The 10,000-nt window shown below is 41.4% G+C and overlaps 1 protein-coding gene across 1 annotated transcript in view; it reads left to right on the forward strand.

The window, feature by feature from the left end:
- LOC122815095 (plexin-B2-like) overlaps positions 1-10,000 on the forward strand; it is a 368,973-nt gene that overhangs the window by 93,044 nt on the left and 265,929 nt on the right. The window lies entirely within an intron of this gene.

A 10,000-nucleotide genomic window follows, 5' to 3' on the forward strand; every position in this document is an offset into this window, starting at 1 on the left:
TATATACATATATATATACATATATATATACATATATATATATATATATATATACATATATATATACATATATATATATATATATATATATATATATATATATATATATATATATATACATATATATATATATCAAACACTGAACACGAACTAAGTCCCAAAAGGCAGCAGAAAAAAAGTTACAGAAGCACCAAAGCCCAATAAACTTCTTCTTAAAAGTCTTGGAATAAAATCTCCGTTGATGAAGACAAACCTTTAATGCGAACCAACAGTTAAAAATGCACAGCAGGTAAAACACTTCTTGTTAGTAGAATCCAAAAAAAGCAAGGTATAAATCAAGCGCTTTCACCCGTTCCTATGACGGGCTTTTTCAAGATAAACTGTCAACATTTCTTTGCTTGCTTAAATACAATGCTAAAGATACAATTAATCAATTAAAACAATTAAAACATTCCAATTAGGTCCTTTGTTAAATAGTACTTGTTACTGTTTAAAGGAGAATCACTACTAAAAGCATTTAGTTCCCATAAATTTTCGTCAGATAGTTTCTTTATCAAATAGTTTTTTATTATTAAAAAGTGCTTATATTGTAGTAAATTCCATTCTCTGTTATTTGTACTTGTGGACCAGTAATATTATATAAAACAATGTGCTAAAACAAACATTTATTGCTTTGGTTACTATTAAGATTCTTCTGCAAGTCCTTATGTTTATATAAAAAGTTTTGTTGTATAAAAGCACCTCCGTTGTCATATTGTCCACAGCGGGTAGAATTAAATCAAAGAAATAAATGTTGGGTCTTGTATAAATCTAAATACCATTAAACCTTATTTTACACTCTGTATGTATTTTGTTACCCTTTATTACAACAAATCTGTTAACGTGTTTAGTACATCCTTCTGTACGGTTATAGTATGTTTTACCGTTTACACGATCGCCAACCACCTAATGTTTGTTCGTGTCTGTTATTGTTCATTAAAAGAGTTTAATGTATTTTTAAGTGTTGATAATATTAAATTAATGATTATTATTCCTTGACATTCTCACTACTGGGTCTTCATGGAATGAATAAAAACTTTAAATTAATATTTCTTATTCAATTGGACCATTTGTTGTTCGTCTTGCAGGGAAGACCGGGGTCGGTTCTAGTGTTTTTACTTAATGCTTCAGTGTTATAATATTATTATGACAGTAAGCAACCTTTGCTTAAAAAAATCAATTAAAACTTGTACTAAAAGTTCTAAAAAGTGTCCGTTAAATACTATGTTATTTATGTATCTACGAACATGCACGTAGGTAGAACAGTATTATATTAGTTAAATTACAACTACATTAAATACATTGTTACTAATAGCTATATATGTGTATATATATACATATATATATATATATATATATATATACATATATATATATATATATATATATATATATATATATATATACGGATCTACCTGAGTAGATCGAAACGTCATAACACCGACAAATCGCCAGAAGATCGACAAGGCAGAAGACCGACGGAGGAAGACACCGGCGCTGAGAACACTGAGATGGGGAAAGGATGTGTAAGTATGTGGTAGTGACGGCTGTTAGGGTGCGAGTAAGGTAAGTTTGCGATGTTGACGGTCTGTAGGGGTAGGGGTGGGATAAGTGAGTTAGGGTTAAGGCGCGGGTTAGGTAAGGGTGCGAGTAAGGTAAGTGTGCGATATTGACTGTCTGTAGGGGTGGGATAAGTGAGTTAGGGTTAGGGCGCGGGTTAGGTGAGTGTGCGATAGTGACGGACCTTAGGGTTAGGGTTTCGGTTAGGGTTGTAGACAGTTGTGTATGTAAGGGTTGGTGTTGGTTTGTAAGGTTTTTGGTGTGCTTGTGTTGTGTGTGTGAGTTTTGGATAGGGGATTTGTTTTGTTTGTTGTTATGATGTGTTGAGTGTATGTGGTGTCGTGTTTGTGAACTGTCGATTATGTGGTGTCGGTGAAGTGCTTGTCGGTGTTATGAAGTTTCGATCTAGTCAGGTAGATCCATATATACACATATATATATATATATATATATATATATATATATATACGCTGCTGAGCGCCCTGCTCCTGTTGCTGGATCTACATTGTCTACCTGAGTGTTCCAGCAACATTCTATCTGTTCACACCCCTCTGAAAGCCTCGGAACTGTGAGGCACCACAGAAAAAACCCTCATATCTTCCTGAATAGTGTGTCCCAAATAAGGCTTTGGATGTATGCCAAATAAGGCTTTGGATCATTGTGTACCTGAGTGTTCCAGCAACATTCTATCTGTTCGCACCCCTCTGAAAGCCTCGGAACTGTGAGGCACCACAGAAAAACCCCTCATATCTTCCTGAATAGTGTGTCCCAAATAAGGCTTTGGATGTATGCCAAATAAGGCTTTGGATCATTGTGTATCTGAGTGTTCCCGCAACGTTCTATCTGTTCGCACCCCTCTGAAAGCCTCGGAACTGTGAGGCACCACAGAAAAAAACCCTCCTATCTTCCTGAATAGTGTGTCCCAAATAAGGCTTTGGATGTATGCCTAATAAGGCTTTGGATGTATGTATTCACATTAACTGCTCGTTGCTATTTGTATAGGTTCATAGGTTCATAGGTTCATACTAGGCTATCTGCCCGAGGGCATTTACAAGCCTAGCCCATAGTTTTGTGGCTTACGCCACCCCTTTAGTATGGGGAACTATACCCATTATTTTGCTGTGCCTCTGTTGAGCAGTGACACTGAGGTAATCCCTGGGGTATATCTGCGATCTCCCATCCATTGTTCAAGATTTCTCTTGAACAAGGCCAGCAAGGTGCTCTGCCTCACATATACCGGGATTTTATTCCACAGCATAGGGAGTCTTTGGGTGATGAATCTATCCCTCCAGCACGTCCTATTAATAGCCGTGTCGAGGTTTAAGTCTCCGCCTTGTGGCTCTGACGGATCTAGATTTTTTGAGGTGAAGCATATTCATCAAATCTGGGTTTGACATGGCCTTGTATGTTAGGCAAAGGTCACCTCTGAGCAAGCGGTAAGCGACTGAATAGAGCTGGAGTTCTTTCAGTCGGGCAGCATAGGACAGATGTTTGAGACCCTTTATCCTTTTGGTGAGGAACTTTTGTGGCCTCTCCAGCTGCTGCAAGTGTCGGGTCAGATACATCTAAGCTAAAGTTCTTATAATATCTAGTCCAGACCACCTGAGCGGGGAGATCAGCCAGCAGCACACCCCCCTTCTGCATTCAGCTTTTACCTCTACGGTCTTAGCCCCTGTTCTGCTTATTCCTTCTCTTTCTCCTCCCTGCCCCCATCTCCACTAAATAAAGTAGTACCATACCATAAATTGCCACCAGGTGGCGCTTCAAACCCCATTCCCTGCACATTACTTTTTCTCCTAAGCGGTCTCTGTTCCTGTGAAAATAATAGCCTCTCCACTTTTATTTTCCTATTCCATCTCTGTAAACCTACTGAGGATACCCTCCATTCTACTCTGTTCTTAGTCTTTTATATAGTCATTTACCACCTTATCACCAGCCCCAGGCACCCTATCAGTGATCAACAGTCAAGTATTCTACCTTTCTTCCTTACTATTCTCTGCATACTCTCCTCCTTTTTCCAGCCTTCACACTTACCTGTTGCCTGTCTTTCATTTTACCTGAATGTCTTATTCCACATTCTGCTCTTTTGTCTCTACCCGCTCCGTTCGCCCTGCGGGCTCACTCTGCTCCCCTATCCTACCCTCAATTCCCACACACCCCCAGTACCTCTACATGTATACCCATATAGACACACCTACTTCCTCTGCTCCTACCAAACTCCACCCCTTCCTCTTTACCTACCAAACTCCAGCCCTTCCTCTTCCTATCCCCTCCTCCAGTCATACTACCCACATCTCATTTCCCCACCTCCTTTCTCAACCCTCACATTGCTTATTAAAACTCTAACTTGTCCATAACAATTCCATCCCTTTCTGTCCAACTACTACTACTCCTAAACCTCACCCTCATCTACCATCTCACCCAGCCTTACCTCTTCAATCACACCCTACTCCTACATACAACCTACCCTCTCCACACATCACATACCTACTATACCTACTCCATCTCTCCTGAACTTTATCCCATTAATCACTTCCTATGATTTCATTACAAACCAATCCCTTCTCATTATACATGTATACACACTTTCCACCCCATATCCTCCACTAATCCTTTAACCCACATCCCTCAACCAAAACAACTCAAATACCTCTACTACTTAACTCAACTCCTAACTTCCATACTTTTATCTGGTGATATACACCCCAACCCAGGCCCAAACCTCTCCTCCTCAAATTCTAAATCCATCCTATTTGCATCCCTTAATGCACAAAGCATAGCTAACAACATTCCAAATCTACATTCCTGGTTATTACACAACAAACCAGATATCCTAGCCATTTCTGAAACCTGGCTAAAACCACATATAAAAGATTCAGAGATAGTACCACCTAACTACTCAATCATCAGATCAGATAGAACCCATAAAAAGGGAGGTGGTGTAGCCCTACTCTACTCATCCTCCCTATGTATAACTCCCTATGACAAAGCCATCCCCCAGTTCTACAAAGCAGAATTAATACTGGCTCTTCTCCAGTTGAACAAACACAAATACATATACATTGTGTCTCTTTACATTCCCCCAGGAGACAATATACCAGTTCTCGAAGAAATCCTCTCCTGGCTTTCAGCTAACATTAAAAATGAAACTATAATCATGAGAGATACCAATATTAATTGGTCCTCCATTCAGCCCCCCTCTCACTCCCTTAACATCAACCTATATAACTACTGTCACCTCATCAACTCCATTACTAGACCATACAAAGACTTCACCAGTGGCAACACCCTAGATTGGAGTCTAGTCTCCCACCCTCACTACTACCCAGATAGTGGAACATTACCCGACTCCCTCACTGGCCACCTTCCTATCTTCACTAGACATCTTCCTTCTCCCTTACAAGTCACTCATAATTACATTACTTCTCGATGCCACAAAAACTTTAACCCAGAAGCTTTCTGCAATTCCCTAAAATCACTTAACTGGTACCCCTTAAAAACTCTACCCCTTGATGATGCAATCATTCACTTTAATACCATATTCCTAAACCTTCAAGATACTCATGCTCCTTCGAAAACCAAAAGAATAAAAAAACAATCCACCCCCTGGTTAACTATAAACACCCTAACCACCATGCGACTTAGAGGCAAAGCTTGGACCCAATATCAAAAGAACAAATCTATATCTTCCCTCAATGAATACAAAACTCTTCGTAACTCAGTTAAAAAACTTATCTCTACAGACCATCATAACTACTTCACCCGCCTCCAAACAAACCACAAAACTAACCCTCAAAAATTCTGGCGGGGTATAACTATGCTCCTAAAACCCGGAACCACAGAAAACCCTATCCCCTGCCCAAATATAGACGACACAGATCTTGCAACCCAATTCAATTCCTTCTTCATAGATTATCACCAAACTTACCTCCTCTTTCTCAAATAACATTCCTTCTCCTACCTCCACTTCTCCCACCTCTCCTCTTGCTTCTCCCCCTCCAACTTCCCCCACTCACACCACACCCCCACCTTTCTCCTTAAATTCTATTCCTACATCCACCATATATAAACTCCTGAAACAACTAAAACCATGCACCAATGCCCCAGATAACATTCCCTCATATTACCTCAGCATAGCTGTAGAAGCCATTGCCCTCCCTATCAGCATACTAATTAACCGCTCTATCCAAGAAAGTATTGTTCCTCAAATCTGGAAAAAAGCTTACATCATTCCCCTACACAAAGGTGGTAACAATACTAACATTACCAATTTCCATCCCATAGCCATCCTGTCTCCCCTTTCAAAAGTTCTAGAAAAATGTATCCATCTACAGCTCCTTCCCCATCTTCTGGACAACAATCTATTAACTCCCACACAGCACGGATTCAGACCCCATCATAGCACCATGACCGCTCTCCTATCCTTCCTTGAAACAGTGAATAAAGCAAGAGATTCTGGCTTCACTGCATCTACCATCCTACTCTATCTCTCTAAAGCCTTCGACACCATCTCTCATAACCTACTTCTTACTAAGCTATCTAACCTAAGCCTTTACCCCCTCTTCCCTACATTGGTTTACTAGCTATCTCTCTAATAGGCAACAAGCCGTTAAATGGAAAAAAGCCACCTCCTCCTTCCTCAACACCCCTACAGGTGTTCCACAAGGTTCTATTTTAGGTCCACTCCTCTTCAATATCTTTATTAATGACTTCTACCACTCGATCCCCCTTGCAAACATTATTCAATATGCAGACGACTCCACAATCATTTGTGCTTCCTCATCAATCCCAACTTTTCTAAAACTCACCCAAGACTCTTTCACCACCACAGAACAATGGATGAAAGACCAACCATCTTGCACTCAATGCTGCTAAGACTAAACTTATGATATTTACCCCCTCCAAAACAAATAACTTTGATATATCTCTATTCACTATCACCAGCCAAAACAACACATCTCTTGATCTGGTATCTGAAGCCAAATTACTGGGTGTCCAAATTGATGACAAGCTCAAATTCAACTCCCATCTGCTACTAAATGTAAAGAAAACTCATCAAAAATTGGGCATGCTCTACCGTCACAATCGGTTCCTCACCTCAACTACCAAAATGACTCTCTCTACCACATTTCTCCTTTCCTCCCTTCTCTATGGTGCCCCTCTTCTTACAAACCTACAATCTTCTCTGAAAACCACGCTGTCCTCTTGTTACAATAAAATAGCCAGATTCGCCACCAGTAACCAATTATCCACCCATCACTGCAAACCTCTCTTCCAACTCAACTGGCTAGAGCTTCCTAACTACCTCTCCTACACTCAGCTCACCTACGCACATAAACTCATTTTCCAGCCATCCCTCTGTCCCTCTCTCTCATCTACCCCCAAAATGCAAACAACTCGAAGACTTCTAAGATCTAATAATCAAAACTTCATAGAAGTTTACAGACCCTTACACCCTCCTGGACAAAAACCTCCTGTCCTTCTCACTAGCACGCCTATGGAACTCCCTTCCCCCCTGCATTCGAACCATTACCAACCTACCATCCTTTAAAAAATCCCTACACTCTCATGTAAAATCCTCTTGGGAATGCTCCTGTACACACCCCTCATGACCTACTCGCTACTCCCAACACTTCTCCTCTTTTCCTTTTTCTCAAAACCTAACCAGCAAATTCATGCTGGCTTCTAGCACACAACTCCTTATTTGTACCCTGCAATCTTACAATGTTTTTCTTTAATTTCTCATGTAAACTATGTGTGCAACATAACCTTTGTATAATCTGTATGTGGACTATAATCTTTGTATTATCTGTACGTGGAGCTTTTCTCCCCAGGACTCCATTGAAAATGGGTTCTTTAGGCCCAATGGACTATCCTGGTTAAACAACTGCAAATAAATAAATATATATATATATATATATATATATATAGGTTCATAGGTTCATACTAGGCTATCTGCCCAAGGGCATTTATAAGCCTAGCCCATAGTTATGTGGCTTTCGCCACCCCTTTAGTTTGAATAAAAACTATGCCTATCATTTTTCTGTGCCTCTGTCAAGCAGTGACACTGAAGTAATCCCTGGGGTATATCTGCGATCTCCCATCCATTGGTCAAGATTCCTCTTGAACAAGGCCAGCGAGGTGCTCTGCCTCACATGTACCGGGATTTTGTTCCACAGCATAGGGAGTCTCTGGGTGATGAATCTGTCCCTCCAGCACGTTCTATTTATAACCATGTCAAGGTTTAAGTCTCCGCCCTTGTGGTTCTGAGGGATCTAGATTTTTGAGGTGAAGCATATTCATCAAATCTGGGTTTGACATGGCCTTATATGTCAGGCACAGGTCACCTCTGAGCAAGCGGTATGAGACTGAATAGAGCTGGAGTTCTTTCAGTCGGGCAGCATAAGACATATTTTTGAGACCCTTTATCCTTTTGGTGAGGAACTTTTGGGGCCTTTCAAGCTGCAGCAGGTGTCTGGTCAGATACATTCGAATGGGGCATTGTACTCAATCATAGGTCTAATGAGTGATGAGTACAGGGGACGATGACCTCCCTTGATCTAGATGTGAATCCCTTCATGATCAGGTGGGCGATGTAGAAGGTTTTCCTAACTACTTTAGCAACATGAGTGTCAAGCGAAGGCTACTGTCAACTTGGGTCCCCAGATCCCTGATGCCTTTTTCTGTGCTCAGTGGATTGCCACCTATATGGTAGCTAGGGGTAACCTTATTTTTCCCGAATGGTATGACTATGCATTTTTTGGCGTTTAACTTCAGGCCATGGCTCTGGCACCAGTTATCCGTTTCTGTGAGGCCCTTCTGGAGGATATCTGTGTCAGATGTGTTTTCGACTATGGCGCCCAGTTTGCAGTCATCTGCAAACTTTGTCAGCCATAACCCTCCTGTGTTTGCTTGTACTTCAGAAAAGTAGATGCCGAACAAGAGTGGACCCAGGACTGAGCCCTGTGGGACACCACTTGTGACAGGCTTTGAGTCTGACATGGCTCCAGCAACTCTGACCCTGAGAGTTCTGTCGCTTAGCCAGTTTGCAACCCATCTTGTGATGTATGGGTTTACATTCAAGCTGATGAGTTTTTCGATGATACCTGAGTGGGGTATTGTGTCGAAGGCCTTTGCCAGGTCGAGGTAGGCTGTATGGACTGCCTTTCCCTCATCAATGGCCTTGGTGACTGTCAAGTCAACCAAGTTTAAGAGGCAGGATCTGCCTTTGACAAAGCCAAACTGGGTTGGATCCAAAGTCTGCAAGTTCCCTATGTCTTTATTTATGAGTTCCATTATGATCCTCTCCATGGCTTTGCAGATAAGGCTTGTCAAGCTAATGGGGCGGTAATTTCCAGGGTCTGTGGAGGCACCGCCTTATGAAGTGGGACCACAGTTGCCATGCGCCACTCCTTGGGTACGTATCCTGAGGTGAGGCTAAGATTAAACAGCTGTCCTAACTGTGGGTTTAATTCCTTGTTGAGTTCATGAAGCACACAGCCGGGGACACCATCCGGTCCCATGGATGCTGTGTTTTTGCCTTAGTGAGGGCAGTACTCACCTGGGCGTTGGAGATGTTTGGGGGCTACAATCCTCTGGAATAGATATCTCTCCTTTTGGGGAGGGGAGAAGTTTGCACTGAACCTGTCAGCCAGTATGTTAGCAATGTGTGTAGGTTCAGTAATTTTCACATCATTTTGAACTAATTCTGAGCATATCTGGGAGTTTCCTCCTAGGTTTCTAACATAGCTAAAGAAGGCCTTATGATTGTCTTTAGAGTCCTTGGCGATTTTTCTCTCAAAATTTGCCTTTGATGATTTTATGAGAGCTCTTAGTTTTTTACTTATAATGATCAAAGGTGTCTTACCTTTCAAGGATTTTGCTCTATCATGTAGTAGCTTCCTCCTTTTGTTGTAGAGCTTGTTTATGGCTGGGGTCCACCAGACTGGACGCTTGCCTTTGGTACAGAGAGTCTTAGTTTTGTTTGGGATTGCCTGATCCATGCAGTCTTGTAGGTGCTGGTAGAAGGCATTTGTAAGTGATTCAGCGGTTTGAGTAATGTTTACCACTGGCTCAGGGGCCTTAAAGGAGACCACAATAGTTTTAGAAGTGTGAAATCGGCTTTTGAGAAGTTTTTCACTGTGGTCTTTTTGTTTCAGGTGGGGGGATGAGGACCTCCAGCGAGATTAGTTTATGATCTGATCTCACCAGTGAGGGTATACTTCGGTGTTGAACATTTTGATCCCATGTTCGTGATGATGAGATCAAGTATGTTTTCACCTCTTGTGGGGATGGTGACTAGTTGTTCCATGGCATTTGAGTTTATGAACTCCAGGAATCTTTGGGTTAGAGTGTTCGGGCTTGAGTAGTGTTCCCAGTCTATATTAGGGTAGTTGAAGTC

Source organism: Protopterus annectens, chromosome 11.part0 (assembly GCF_019279795.1).
Source record: "Protopterus annectens isolate FY-2018-M chromosome 11.part0, PAN1.0, whole genome shotgun sequence".
Classification (NCBI taxonomy): Eukaryota; Metazoa; Chordata; order Ceratodontiformes; family Protopteridae; genus Protopterus; species Protopterus annectens.